The 14,179-nt window shown below is 29.4% G+C and overlaps 1 protein-coding gene across 1 annotated transcript in view; it reads right to left on the bottom strand.

The window, feature by feature from the left end:
* LOC107437247 (alpha-2C adrenergic receptor-like) overlaps nt 1-5,491 on the bottom strand; it is a 95,274-nt gene extending 89,783 nt beyond the window's left edge. Inside the window, exon 1 of the mRNA XM_071188108.2 lies at nt 5,130-5,491. The gene's annotated coding sequence lies outside the window, so the exon portion shown is untranslated. The remainder of the gene's footprint in view (nt 1-5,129) is intronic.
* Nucleotides 5,492-14,179: the final 8,688 nt, after the last annotated feature.

Here is a 14,179-nt window from a genome sequence, read left to right as displayed (position 1 = left end):
GTCATAAATATCTTTTTAATAAATAACTTTTAATCTGATGATCGGATCATCACGTTCTAGGACTCAATCTTAAAGGTTCCAGAGAGGAGGTGACCTCAAATATGCTAATTAATTACAGTAGGCAATATTTTAAGTTTTGAAATCTGACAATTAACACAATTATAACATTTATTTATTCAAAGATAATTAGATAAACAAATGCAAAAAAAATGCACCTGCTAAAAAATGTTTTTCGTAAATAAATATTATTTTTTATTATTTTGATAAATAATAGAGGGAAAAATTTCGAATTGTAAAGTAAACAGTTTCTGACATCATTTTAAAGTACGTTTTACATGGCAAAATACAAAATTTGAGCGAACTCTGTCGAATAGTTCCTGAGAAATTGAATTTTAAATATTCGACTTCTATAATAACTTTAACGACTTTCTTCCCCTTTTTTGAATCTATATTTATAAATGACATTTGTAGTTTATTTTAAAATTTTTTTGTTAAAGAACGATATGATTTCTGACAAAAATAAATTTTTAAAACGTAAATAGGCCCTGTAATTATTACCCTTAAGATAATAATAATAGAATTCCTGTCATAAGTGAAGTAAACAAATAAAGAAAAGAAAAGAAAGAACGAAAAAAAAGGAAAGAAATAAGAGTATTTAGGCAAGGAAGAAACACGCCATCATCGAAATCTGTCGAACCCAGAAGTTGGGGGGGGGGGGGGAATGACAAAACTGGTCTGATTTCCTGATGAAAAATCTTTGTAGTTACTGCCCTTTAACTCCTTGCAATTAAACAAGCTCACTCTCAGAAATAAAACTATCACTGTTTACTATTCAGCAATTCTGGAGCAGTATTTCATTAATTTTGTGAATCAACCTTTTGCTAATTTTGAAAATCATGTAATTTGTGACGAAGCTCGAACTTTCAAATATATGACGAAAATATTTCCTCATCTCCAAACCTCATAGTAGTGCATTGTGAAAGATTGGTAACTAGAATGACCGAACGGTAATAAAGACTAGACAATCGAAAATAAAGTGAAGAAATAAGCCAACGGAGTTGGTCACATCCTAGTAAGATTCAAGGTTCGAATACCGTTTCGAGCATGGGTGTAATTTATCGTTCTTTTCTATCTGCCCCTGTTGTGTAGGCCCAACGAGGTTTTTTTTTTCCTTTGGAGAATAATAAAATGACGAAATATTTCTTTACTATTGATGATAGTTATTTCGTCCTTTTGACAACATTTTTGCTCGAGCAGTGATGGCTCAGAGGATATAGTGTTCGCCTTCCAATGAGGTGAACCTGGTTCGAATCGCAGCTATGGCTGATCTATACGAAATTCGCATCCGGCTTGCACCGACCACAGTGCTGACGTAAAACTATCCTCAGTTGTAGACGGATCACGGGCTAGAATCCACTTGCCATCAGGCTAACCGTAGGATGTTTTCGTGGTTTTCCTCTCCATGTAACGCAAATGCGGGTTAATTCTATCAAAAAGTCATCCACGAAGGCAAATTTCCCTCGATACTCAATCCAGGAGTTCCCTTGTCTCCTGGATTGGGTTCGAAATTACAAGACTACGAAGTTGAACATTGGTAATCGTAAACCCAAAATTGGATCGGCTGTTCAACGACGGCTATAAAATACAATAAAAACATTGTACAAAGAAATGCTTTAGGAAAAAGAAAAGGATAGTAATTATAATTGCGTAAGTAGTCGTCATTTTCTTTTCACAGTCATTAAATGCAGAAAATTCTTTGTAAATCTAAATTTACAAAAATGCGTCGAAAGTAATTAACATTATCAATAAAACAAATTCTTTCTCCTGACTACGAATAGAAATCTCGAGAAGGAATAAAAGCGAAAAATGTTTTATTTGTTTTGTTTAAACTCAAGAGAAATAAAAGGAGAGAATTGCTTTTCATACTAGAAGAAAATAGGGTTTTTCACTGATAAATATATTTAATATTTCGAAAATATTTAAGATTTTATATAAATGTCAAATTTTACTTTAAATGCTTAGGAATTTAATTTTTAGGAATATTTTAAAGCGTAATGTTTTCTGGCATCTGTTAAATTTTGAAGTGCCTTTTGACATGCTTAAAAATTTCTTACATGATAAAATTACAAAAATTGAAATGCATTTTTGAGTAAATGTTAAAAAATTAGAGTGAAATTGTTTGTTTTATACTAAACATATATTGTCCTAAAATAATGGAAGAGACATTTTCAGTTTCAACTTTTTTTTAAAATTTCTCGAGAAATGTTTAGAGGATTATCTTATAACTTTCAATGTGTTTGGATTATGCATACTTATCAATAAATTTTAAAGTTTTCAGAGGAGTCAGCGATAAATTATGATCGAAAACAAGTATTTTTGAACACTCTATACCATAATATAGTGAAAAAAGCTTGTAAATTGCATCTATTACTTTCATTATTTGCAATAATTGCACGGAATTTTGTTAACTTAGCTTAAATATTTGCGGAGATATGGAAATTTTTGAGGAACTAATTTTTTTGTCTTAAGTTTTTTAGAAAATATTCAAAAAAATTTTGAACAATTTTTTATTTAAAGCAAAATTATTATTTTAAAATTGTAAGAAAAATCTGTTTAAAATTGTGCTAGCTATGAGCATATAAATAGTTCTCTTATAATGAAAAAGCAGGCTTGCTGGTATTGGCATGTAGCATTAGAAACAACAACAACAACTTTGCTACGACTGGGATGAAAAAAAAATATTTTTATCTGAGGAATGTCTTGCACTTTTTTAAACTAAAAGTCAATTATTAAAGCATAAATTCTGAGACTGTTGGATTGATAAAAAAAATATTTTTAATCTTAGGAATGCCTTTTTAAAACGTCTTTTATCTTAGGAATGTCTTTTTTTTAAAAACTAGAAATCAATTATTAAAGCATACATTTTGCCAATACTAGGAGTTTGAAATACTACCAAAATTACTATTGATAACGAATTAATTTATCATCATTAAATCAACGAAGTTTTTGTATAAAATTTGCCCAAACAAAAAGTGAACATTCGTGATCAAGTCAGAAATAGCCCAGATAGCTCAGTGACCTTTCTTCATTTTCCTATCTTTTGGCGTCATGGTTAGTTTATTGCATTTTGACCAGCTTGTCTAGAATTCTATGTTTGGCGCAATAGAACCCATTCTGACTTCTGTAATTATGAACTGTCTATTCAATTTATGTATGGTTGTAATAAGAACACTGATCGTTCAAATAAATAAAATGCCTGAATTCTGCCTTATTTCAAACATACATTTTTAAGTAAAATTTGTTTAACTAGCAATGATTATTGTCCTTATAATTAAGTAAGAAATTCTATTTCACATGAAATACCGTTTTTTTATTACTTAGCAGTTATTCTATTAAATGTAGCGTAAAATTTTTGGCAGGTTTCAATAGAAATGTATTCTATACTATTTTATTTGATTATTTAATCACTTTGAAAATTTAATATATGTGTAACAATTTAAGCAATTGTTAACAATAAGGCGTCCGAACTTTTGACAGCTTGAAACTATATTTTTCGGATAGTAGCAACCCCTTTCTTATTTTGAAGATCAAGAATCTGAATCTGACGAAAATTAAGTATGTTTATTAAGATAAAATACGTTATTAAGTCTGGTTTCATAACTTAAAAATTGTCTACAAAAGTTATTTAGCATATTTAGAGTCAGCTGAACCATTCAGACCTTCCGAACCATTAAAATGACATCACCGTTCGTTAAAATCAGACCATTAGAACAAAGGTTTATCAAATTTAGATCAAAAGCCCAATATTTAATATCTCTGAAACTTGAAATAAATGTTTATTTTAGATTTAACAAACGAATTGTTTTGGTCCTTAAAAGCTCGTTATAAAAGAGTTCCATTATATTTCTCTGTAAGCAATTTATGCAAACTGAAAGTCAATATATAAATGCGAAAAATTCCGTATTTCCGCCTTCATGCGTGGTAAGAAACGAATCGCGGCTATTAATCATTTTATAATAATTTTTGCTTTAAAATTCTTTTCATGTTTAAAAAAGAAAATGACGCTATTTGATATAAAATCTTATACCTGTTTCGTTTCTTATCATTTTTAGCTATTCAGTATTTGTTCTTTATATTCTTAAATGCATATAATCTGTTTAATTAAATTTCAAAATACCAATTGTCCATTGGTGCAAATTAAATAACCGTGTCAATTAAATAAAATGGGACATACACAATTCTTTTATTGGAATTAAATTTTTAAAAAAATTTTTAATTCAAAAATTTAGTCATATATAACATATCATTGTTGTTGCATATTAAATAACCATGCTAATTAACAAAATGTGTGACATGAAACATATTACTGTAATTGCATATTAAAGAAAACGCTGATTTACAAAATATAGCGTCTAAATCATACTGTTGCTACACATTGAATTACCATGTTATTTATCAAAATGCGTCACATAAAACATTTTATTATTGCTGCTCATTAAAAAATCTTGTGGTTTTCAAAATGCGTCACATAAAGTATTTTATCGATATTGCATATTATAAAATCCTTTTAACTTTCAAATCGTGTTCCGTAAAACACTTCATCGTTGATGCAGATGAAATATGAATGTTAATTTACAAAATATGACTTATAAAAATTTTATTATTGTTGCTCATTAAAAAATCTTGTGGTTTTCAAAATGCGGCACATAAAGTATTTTATTGATGCTGCATATTATAAAATATTTAACTTTTAAATCTTTTCCCGTAAAACACTTCATTGTTGATGCATATGAAATATAAATGTTAATTTACAAAATGTGACTTATAAAACATTTAAGTGTCGGTGCTTATTAAATAACTTTAATTTACAAAATTTGTCACTTAAAACATTTTATTTTTGTTGGATATTGAATAAAATATATTAATATACAAAATGTGTTAGATAAAAATTATTATTTTTATTGCATATTAAGTAATAAGTGTGAATTTACACTTAAGAGATTTTCTTGTTGCAAAACTTTTATCAGTTTTTGAGCAATGTCAGCGGGTTGCTCAAATGTAAAAAAGCTGCACATCACAAAAAACATGAAGTAGAATAAGATTTATTCGAAAAGAAATTGCATACTTACCCATTTTTAAGTTTCTAAGTGATATGCATCGCTTTTTGCAGTTTTAAGTTCCTTTCATATCATGATGTTTTTCATTGACGCAGCACATATACATTTTTCACACATAGAAGGTTTTGCTCTAAAAATCTGAAATTGTGGCGTTTTAAAATCATTTAAATGTGCATCGGAATTTAAACGATGGAATTGACAAATTCACAGTGACGATAATGCGTGAGAAAAGCGCCAGTGCTTATGCAGGGCGTTTGCTCCGAAATGCCGATCCAGTTTTCTCCAGATCGATGGAAGCGCCCGCAAGATCGGGAGCGCACTGCTTCAATGTTCTTGTTCATGTAGATGCCTGAACACAATCCTCATTTTATAAATCTTCCCCCACCCTCTCACCTTTTAGAACACTCTTTTTTTTTGGATTCATAAAAAAATTAGTTCTTAATTATTCCCATAAATTTATATTTATAAAAAAATATATAAATTTAATTTCAGTTTCGTACATGTAAATCAAATTTCGCAAGATTTTAGCTTACATGTAAATGTCTGAACACAATTTACATTTTGAAAATTTTTCCTTTCATTGAAAAGTGCTTTTCTTTATTTTTAATAATACTTTATGTATAAATTTTATAATACTTTCATATTTTATAGCCTTTTTTTCGAAACTATTTAGAAAAAAACTATTTAGTTTTTAAATAATTCATTTATAATAATAAAAAATATATTTATTGACTAAACTCGGCAAAATTTTAGTTTCGTTCATGCAAATTAAATTTTCGCACATGTAAATCAAATTTCACATACTAAAAGTATGTTCATACATGTAAAGGCCTAAACACAATTTCCATTTTGTAAATTTTCTCCTTGATTGAAAAAAGACTTACTTCGCTTGCTTCTATTATTTTATAACCTCTTCAAACTCATAGAAAACTATACAGTTTTTAAATAATTTCGTTATCTTATATTTATAAGAAATTAACTAAGCAGATAAATTTGGCATACTTTTAGCTTCGAACATGCAAATGCTTGAACACAATTTACATTTTATAAATTTTCCCTTTCGTTAAAAAGTGCCTTTCCTTATTTTTAATAATATTTTAGGTACAAATTTTATAATACTTTCATATTTTATAGCTTTTTCTTCGAAACTATGTAGAAAAAAACTATTTAGCTTTTATAATAAAAATATATTTACTGACCAAACTCTACAAAATTTTACTTTCGCTCATGCAAATTAAATTTCACATACTTTTATTTTCGAGCAATACTTTTATTTTCGCTGTAAATCAAATTTCATATACTAAAAGTATATTTATACATGTAAAGGCCTGAACACAATCTCCATTTTGTAAATTTTCCCCTTGATAGAAAAAAGACTTACTTCGCTTGCTTCTATTATTTTATAACCTCTTCAAATTCATAAAAAACTATTCAGTTTAAATAATTCCACTATCTTATATTTATAAAACAGTCACTAAGCAGATAAATTTGGCATACTTCTAGTTTCGAACATGCAAATGCTTGAACATAATTTACATTTTATAACTTTTCCCTTTTATTGAAAAGAGCCTTTCTTTATTTTTAATAATATTTCTTGTATACATTTTATAATACTTTCATATTTTATAGCTTTTTCTTCGAAACTATTTAGAAAAAAAAACATTTAGTTCTTAAATAATTCATTTATGATAATAAAAAATATATTTACTGACCAAACTCTACAAAATTTTAGTTTCGTTCATGCAAATTAAATTTCACATACTTTTATTTTCGTACTTGTAAATCAAATTTCGCATGCTAAAAGTATGTTCATACATGCAAATGCCTGAACATAATATTAATTTTGTAAATTTTGCCCTTGATTGAAAAAAGACTTACTTCGCTTTGCTTCTATTATTTTATAACCTCTTTTAACTCATAAAAAACTACTCAGTTTTTAAATAATTCCATTATCCTATATTTATGAAAAATTGTCTTTGCAGATAATTTTAAATACTTTTAGTTTCGAACATGCAAATGCTTGAACACAATTTGCATTTTATGAATTTTCCCTTTCATTGAAAAGTGTCTTTTCTTGCTCTCTTGTATTATTTTATAACCCTTTCTTTTAATTCATGAAAAATATTTGGTTTCTAAAATAATTAGATTAATTTTAATTTATCAAAACTATTTATGCTGATTAAATTTTAATATTCCTAGTTTAGTGCACGTGAGTGACTTGAACGCAAATTTCATTTAATAAATTTTTCTCTTGATTTGAAATGTACTTTTTTTCGATTGTTTTTTATTACTTCATAATTTTTTTCTGTGAATTCATAAAAAAACGATTTGCTTTTTAAAATGATTGGATAAATTTAAATTTAAAAAAAAATAATTTTGCTGATCAAATTTGCATGCGTTTAGCTTTGTTCATGCAGAAGCCTGAACATATTTTTCATTTTATAAAGTTCCCCCGAACTGGAAAACATCCTTTTTCCTTTGCATTTTAATATTTTAAAAGATTTTCTTTTTAATTCATAAAAAACTACTAATTTTTAGAATAATTTGATTCAGTTTTGCTTTATATAATATATTTTTGATGATCAAATTTTTCATGCTTTTATTCATGCTTAAATAAACATTTAATCCATTAACATATAGCAACATATTTCCCTAAATTGGCAGGCACCCTTTATTTCTTACCTTTCAAAATTTTTAATCCGGTTTTTCAAATTCTTGAAAATACTATTTATACTTGAAAAATTCCATTAGTTTAAGTTTTGCTTATTAAACATTAGAGGCTTTTATTTATACTTTTATTATATTTTATTTTAATGAACTTTTTAACCATTGTTAATAAACATGAACTAATTAATGTTCAATTTTAATTTGCTTATTAATACACAGGCTATCACGAATTAAGGAAGAATTACAAAAATAGTGTTAACTCTCCCATAAAAAAGCCAAATCCAATGAAATTTGACTATGTCGTCAAATAAGAGTTGCTAAGTAAAACTTCAATATGTAAATTAGTGACTCTGCAATGGAATTATCTGCGATGAGCATAAATTGAATGTTTGATCAAAAGTTAGCGAATTTTTCTGTGTTTTGGAAATTAGAAATTTGAGATAGCCAATTTGTAACAATGTCCTCCTTGTCCGAAGAACTAGGATGGAGATCTATTGGAAGACAAGAGGTAGGGCAAAATCAGACGGAAGTGGCCAGATGGTTAAATGTTAGTCCTTCTGAGGCTCATAAACGTTGGCAACAATTTCTAACCACAGGTTCGGCATTCGTAAGGTTTCGTATCTTTCGTAAGGTTCGTATCTCTTTCGGTGGACACACAGACCGCATGTCTTTCCACGTGCAACCGTGAAAATTCAAGTGCAAGGAGATAATATCAATGATTTTTATGAGAGCCCTTACGCTGGTTCAATAGGTGAACAATAACGCGACGCTGCTTAAGGCTTGCATCTTGCATGATTATTTTCAGCAGTAAACAATTTTGTACGTGGGGGGGGGGCAGCTTGATCATCGGGATTGAATCCTATCGAGAATGTTGGGATGCCTTAGAAAGCCGTATAACTACTCTCCTTTTCAGACCCTTTCTTACTACTGCTTTGCAAGAACAATCACCTCCAGCGGAACTAGTAAACCGCATCAATCGTCGCTGCATGTGCTGCTAGAAGTAATCCATATTGAAGATACCTTTTCTTTTCCAAAATGACATATGTGACCTGACCGTGGAGGCTCAGGGGACAGAGCGCTTCCCTTCTAATGAGGTGACCCGGGTTCGATCCCAGCGATAGCTGGTCGATTCGAATTCCGCACCCGGCTCTTGCTGACCACAGTAATTGACGGGAAATATCCTCAGTGGTAGACGAATCATGGGATAGAGTCCCCTTGCCATCAGGCTAACAGTGGGAGAAGCTCGTGGTCTTCCTCTCCATGCAACACAAATGCGGGTCAGTTCCATCAAGAGAGTCCTCCCCGAAGGCTCCCTATACTTGATCCAGGAGATCCCTTGTCTTCTGGATTAGGTTCAAAATTACAAGGCTACGGAGTTGAACAATAGTTACCGTAAACCCAAAAAATTGGGTCTGCTGTTCAACGACGGTTAGAAAAAGAGAAAACTGACATATCTGATTTCCTACATATGCCAATTTCTGTAACAACATAATAGTCTGGTTAATACTTTTTATGTTATTTAATACATTATCATGTGCATTATCACATTATTATGATATGATCATTTTTGTAGTTTTTTCCTTAGTTTATGATAACCAGTGTAATAAATCTAGTGTAAAACTACTCAAAAAACTCATTTCCCTTAGGTTTATTTGAAAAAGTCATGTTTGAGAAATTCAACGCTTGTCATTACTCAAATATTTTCTAAATTCCGAAGAATAAATTAATCAATAATTAAAGATTTTTCATGTTATAGTAACAAAAAAAACTACTTTGCATAGAAAAAGACTTACTCGATTTCTTCATACGCACTGTTATTTTTTTTATCTTTTTTGCTATATATAAATAAATTATTCATTAGCTTTCGCACTTTTTTTCTTATTAACACTTAAAAAAGAGACCGTTTAAGGAAATTGCAGTTTTCGTATGGTCTTATTTTTCTTAATTTTAGTCAAAATTCAAAAATATTTCAATTTCTTGAAACCACTTACATATACTGTTGTGTTACCACTCTTGATATATTTTTCTTTACGGTTACACAGTGATTTTACCTGAATTTTTTTTCCATGCAGACACAGCAGTAATAAAAAGGATAACTTATAAATTTTCAAAATTGTTTTTTTTTTTTTGCTCCCCTCGATTTATTGGAAACCGGTTTCATTTTAATATGATCAGAATATGGCCATATATATTTAAAAATACTAATTGACTATATATATAAAACATTTTTGCTCGTTCAAAGCAAGCGAAATCCTAAGCAAATACAGTAGGGCGCAAAAGTTTGGAGATGATATGTGCCTCTGTAAGCAAAATGTCTTGCTGGTGTTAATTAGCAACTTGCAGCTTTAGCATACTACATGGGAAGCAACTAATAATAGATGTGGAAATTTTTTATTTATTAAACAAACGAGATTTTTAAAAATTTAAATCAAAAGTTTCGAGACAATTCTGTTTTCCTAAGCTTTTATTGAAATTAATTATATTAAGGTAAGAAAATATAGTATTTTTTTAATTCTTCGTTGCATATCCTTTTGCTTCCATGATTGCGGTACACATTTTTTACACAATGTCATTTTTTGTGATAACTGGTTCTTCAAGTAAGCACTCGATACAATACTTTTTAATGTTTGTATGGGGTTAATTTTAAAATAGTTTTTGCGAGGCTATTTTCTTTAGTCAGAAATATTAAATATTTAATTTTTTACTTCACAAGAAAAGGATAAGAACAGAGAAAAGTTCATTTATAACCAGGGGTTAAATTAAACAGAAACTGTTTTTTTTTTTTTTTTTTTTTTTTTTTTTTTTTTTTTTTTTAAATTAATGTTTTTTGGAGGGAAATTTTTTTCTATTTTTGCTTGATCTCAAATTAAAAAAAATCAACAAAAAAAATCAGACAAGCAAATTTAAAATCAGTGTTTTAGTGGGAGAGCAACGCGTAGTAACATCGTTTCTCAAAATATTTGTTCTTAAGTGCCTAAGGATGCATCGAAAATGATAATGACAAATATTTTTCCCACTTCAACTGTAAATATTTTCCCCCTATTCTAATATTTCTCGCTTATACTTTCCCTTAAACAAATACTTCCACTTTCTCAAACAAACCATGTTTATGCCACCACTCCAATTCAAGAAAAAATATGCCACTCACGACAACTCATTCTCAAGGGCGTAGTATGAGACCGTAATGTTCCGGTACGACGATTAAGTACCTTTTAGTGAGACTGAAATTTAATGAACATATTACTAATTTTAACTTCATAATTTTAACTGCTTTTATTATAAACAAAATTTTAGTTTAATTAGTTCGCAATACTAGTAAATTGAAGACTACTTTTGTTAATATGCTAAGTTTGAAAATAATTGTGCTAGATTAAGACAATTGGTCAATTGTGAAAATAGCTAATTAGTTAATTCTCTATATAGCCCAAATTTCCTATTTTTAAACTGTGATTATACCATTTCATTTCCTTTTAAAATATCAGAATATTGTAATTTATTCTCTTAGTTCTTTCTAGGAATTGTATGAGTGTAACCCCCCATTAAACGGGTTTGTGGCTGTATGATGTGGGCGACGCTACCCCACCGTGACTTAGCCACTGGTGCCCACTGGGTACCGATAAGAGTAAGCAATTCTAGCATTTCTGTGGTCAATGAGAAATAGACCTAACTACCCACCATTAAAAAAAAGTAAGAATAAAGACGAACAATAACTCAGTATGGAAATTTTTCAAACTGTTTTTTTTTTTTTTAATTTTCTGTAATCGTCGTTGAACAGGTGACCCTATTTTGAGTTTACGCTACTAATATTTAACTCCGTAGCTTGTAATTTTGAGACCAATCCAGAAGATGAGGGAAGTATTAAGTATTGGGAGAGATTTGCCTACGTGAAGGACTTTTTGATGGAAATAACCCGTGTTACATTCAGGGCAAAACCTCGAAAACCTCCCATAGTTACCCTGACGGAGAGGGGACTTTAACTCATAAGCCAGGGTCGGTGCGAGCTGGGGCGGAATTTGTGTCGACTAGCTCTCGCTGGGATTCGAACTCGGGTTACCTGATTGGGAGGCGAGCTCTCTATCCCCTTAAGCCATCACAGCTTTCAAACTGTTTAAAGCAGTTCGATGAATAAGTTCTATTAATAAATATTATCTAAATATGTAAGTTTCTGTATTTTGCGCAAAAAAAAAATAAAATAAATAAACGAACCACCCTGAATAACTTCTGATCTAATGATCGATCTCTATGGCTGAAGTATAACTCAATCTTCATGATTAAAGGTGGTGACTGCAAAAATGCTAATTAATTAGTGCTGATGATGTTTAAAGCTAATAAATTCGACACAAAACTTTCGACTTTCTCTGAATAAGTATACCTTTTTTTTCTCGTTGAAATCAGATTTCTGAACACCAAAATATAGGTGGTAGCTGCAATCTAGGGAATATGGTCCCAATAGTTTGGTCTGAAGAGCCCCCCAAAATATTGATCCCTTAATGTTAATTTTACTTTTTCGTATTTCAAAATATCTGAAGAACTTTTCGGGAGAAAATTTTTTACACACAATTATAAAATTCGTTTATCCAAAGAAAATTCCGTGTAAAATATAATGTTCAGTAAATGTTTATTATTTTTTATTATCTTGTTTAATAATAGTCGGAAAGCTATTGAATTGTAAGGTAGGGTAAACCAACCAGTGAAGGAACACTTCACATATATTGATTAAAAATAAGAATTTGAATGTTTTTCTTTAGATTGATTGGTAACAATAGCTTACTGCCAAACAATAGGAAGTCATCTAGCAATGTTTAGGATTACCTGGTCAAATAGACTTCTCTGGAAAAATTCTTGAATTTGTTATTATCTCTGCAACACCTTGTTTCTTTGAAAAAATTATAAGGTAACTGTTTGTATTTATATGTTTAAAGTGGAATTAATTGCATGTAATAGTTTTATTCTTTTCACTAGGAAAAAGATAATTCAAAATATAGTTATTGAAGTTTCGTTTTATTATTTTTTTCAAGCATCATAGCATAATAAAGTACTGAAATAAGGGGTGCTTATTCACTGGATCACCAAACGATGAAAAACCAGTGAAGGAACAAGTGTTCCCTAACTGGTTTTTTCTTCTTAGTTAATGAAAATAAATGATAAACTTTAATTTTCTTGTGCCTTTAGTGATGTCCCGCATCAAAAGTATGTTAAAAATACGAGAAAAAAAACTTCTAACCAGTGAGGAAACAGGCATGTTCCTTTACTTGGCATAGATTTACCAGTGAATGAGCAGTATGTGTTAATATGTTGACACTTTAACTTTCAATTCATGATTACATAAAAAAGTTAACATTTTCCAAGCATTTATTTTAAGAAAAGGCTTGTTTTTAAATATTTGTATGGCATATAAATTCATAAAGAGCATTAAAAAATAACCAAAATTAAGTGTTCCTTTACTGGGCAATTTTGTGTTCCTTCACTGGTAAGAGCTGTTCCTTCACTTGGTCTTCTTACTACTTATTATTTGAACCTCCAAAACCTTAAAACAACATTGTGTAAGTTCTTTACAATTTTTTTTACATAATTTGCAATTAGTAATAAATATATTGACACTGTCATTTAACTAAAATTACGAATTTTGAAATTAATATGATTTTTAAAACGGCAAGCGAAGCTTAAGTGTTCCTTCACTGGTTAGTTTACCCTATACAATTTTTTACATTATGTTAAAAATTACATACCTTACAATTCAAAAGCTTTTCGACTATTATTAAATAAAGTAATAAAAATAAATATTTACGAAAAGTTACATTTTGTATGGAATTATCTTTGAATAAAAGAATTTTATAATTGCGAGCAGAAATTGTTCAATTCGCTTAAGAAGTTCTCGTGATATGGCGAAATACGCCAAAGGTAAAGTTAACATTAAGGGGTTCAAACTTTGGACCTCTCTCCTGACCAAACTATTGGGACCATATTTCTCAGATTGTGGCTACTCTACGGGTTTTAGAAGTTCGAATCAGTCGGGAAAAAATATATGTTTATTCATAGAAAGCACGATTTTGCGTGTCAGATTTCGTGTTTTAAAAAAAATCGTCCGCACGAATTAATTAGCATATTTAAGGTTACCCCTTCGAACCTTTAAAATTGAGTTTTAGAACGTGAAGATCCAATCATTAGATCAAAAGTTTTTACGTGTGGTCCGTTTTTTATTTTGCGCTTGGTACATTGAATTTTGACTAAAAAAAGTAAAAAATATATGTGCAAATAAAATTATTTCGAATTGTTTTTAGGGAAATACAAAGAAAAATTATAGTGGTTACAGTGAAATAAAAATAAACTTAAGTAAAGAAAAAACTTTGATAGATACTTTCAGATAATTTGATAATTTTAAGTTAAAAACTGTT

The sequence above is a fragment of the Parasteatoda tepidariorum genome, chromosome 12 (assembly GCF_982258835.1).
Source record: "Parasteatoda tepidariorum strain Cologne lab strain chromosome 12, Ptep-v5.0, whole genome shotgun sequence".
Classification (NCBI taxonomy): Eukaryota; Metazoa; Arthropoda; class Arachnida; order Araneae; family Theridiidae; genus Parasteatoda; species Parasteatoda tepidariorum.
This window is presented reverse-complemented; position numbering and strand designations above follow the sequence as displayed.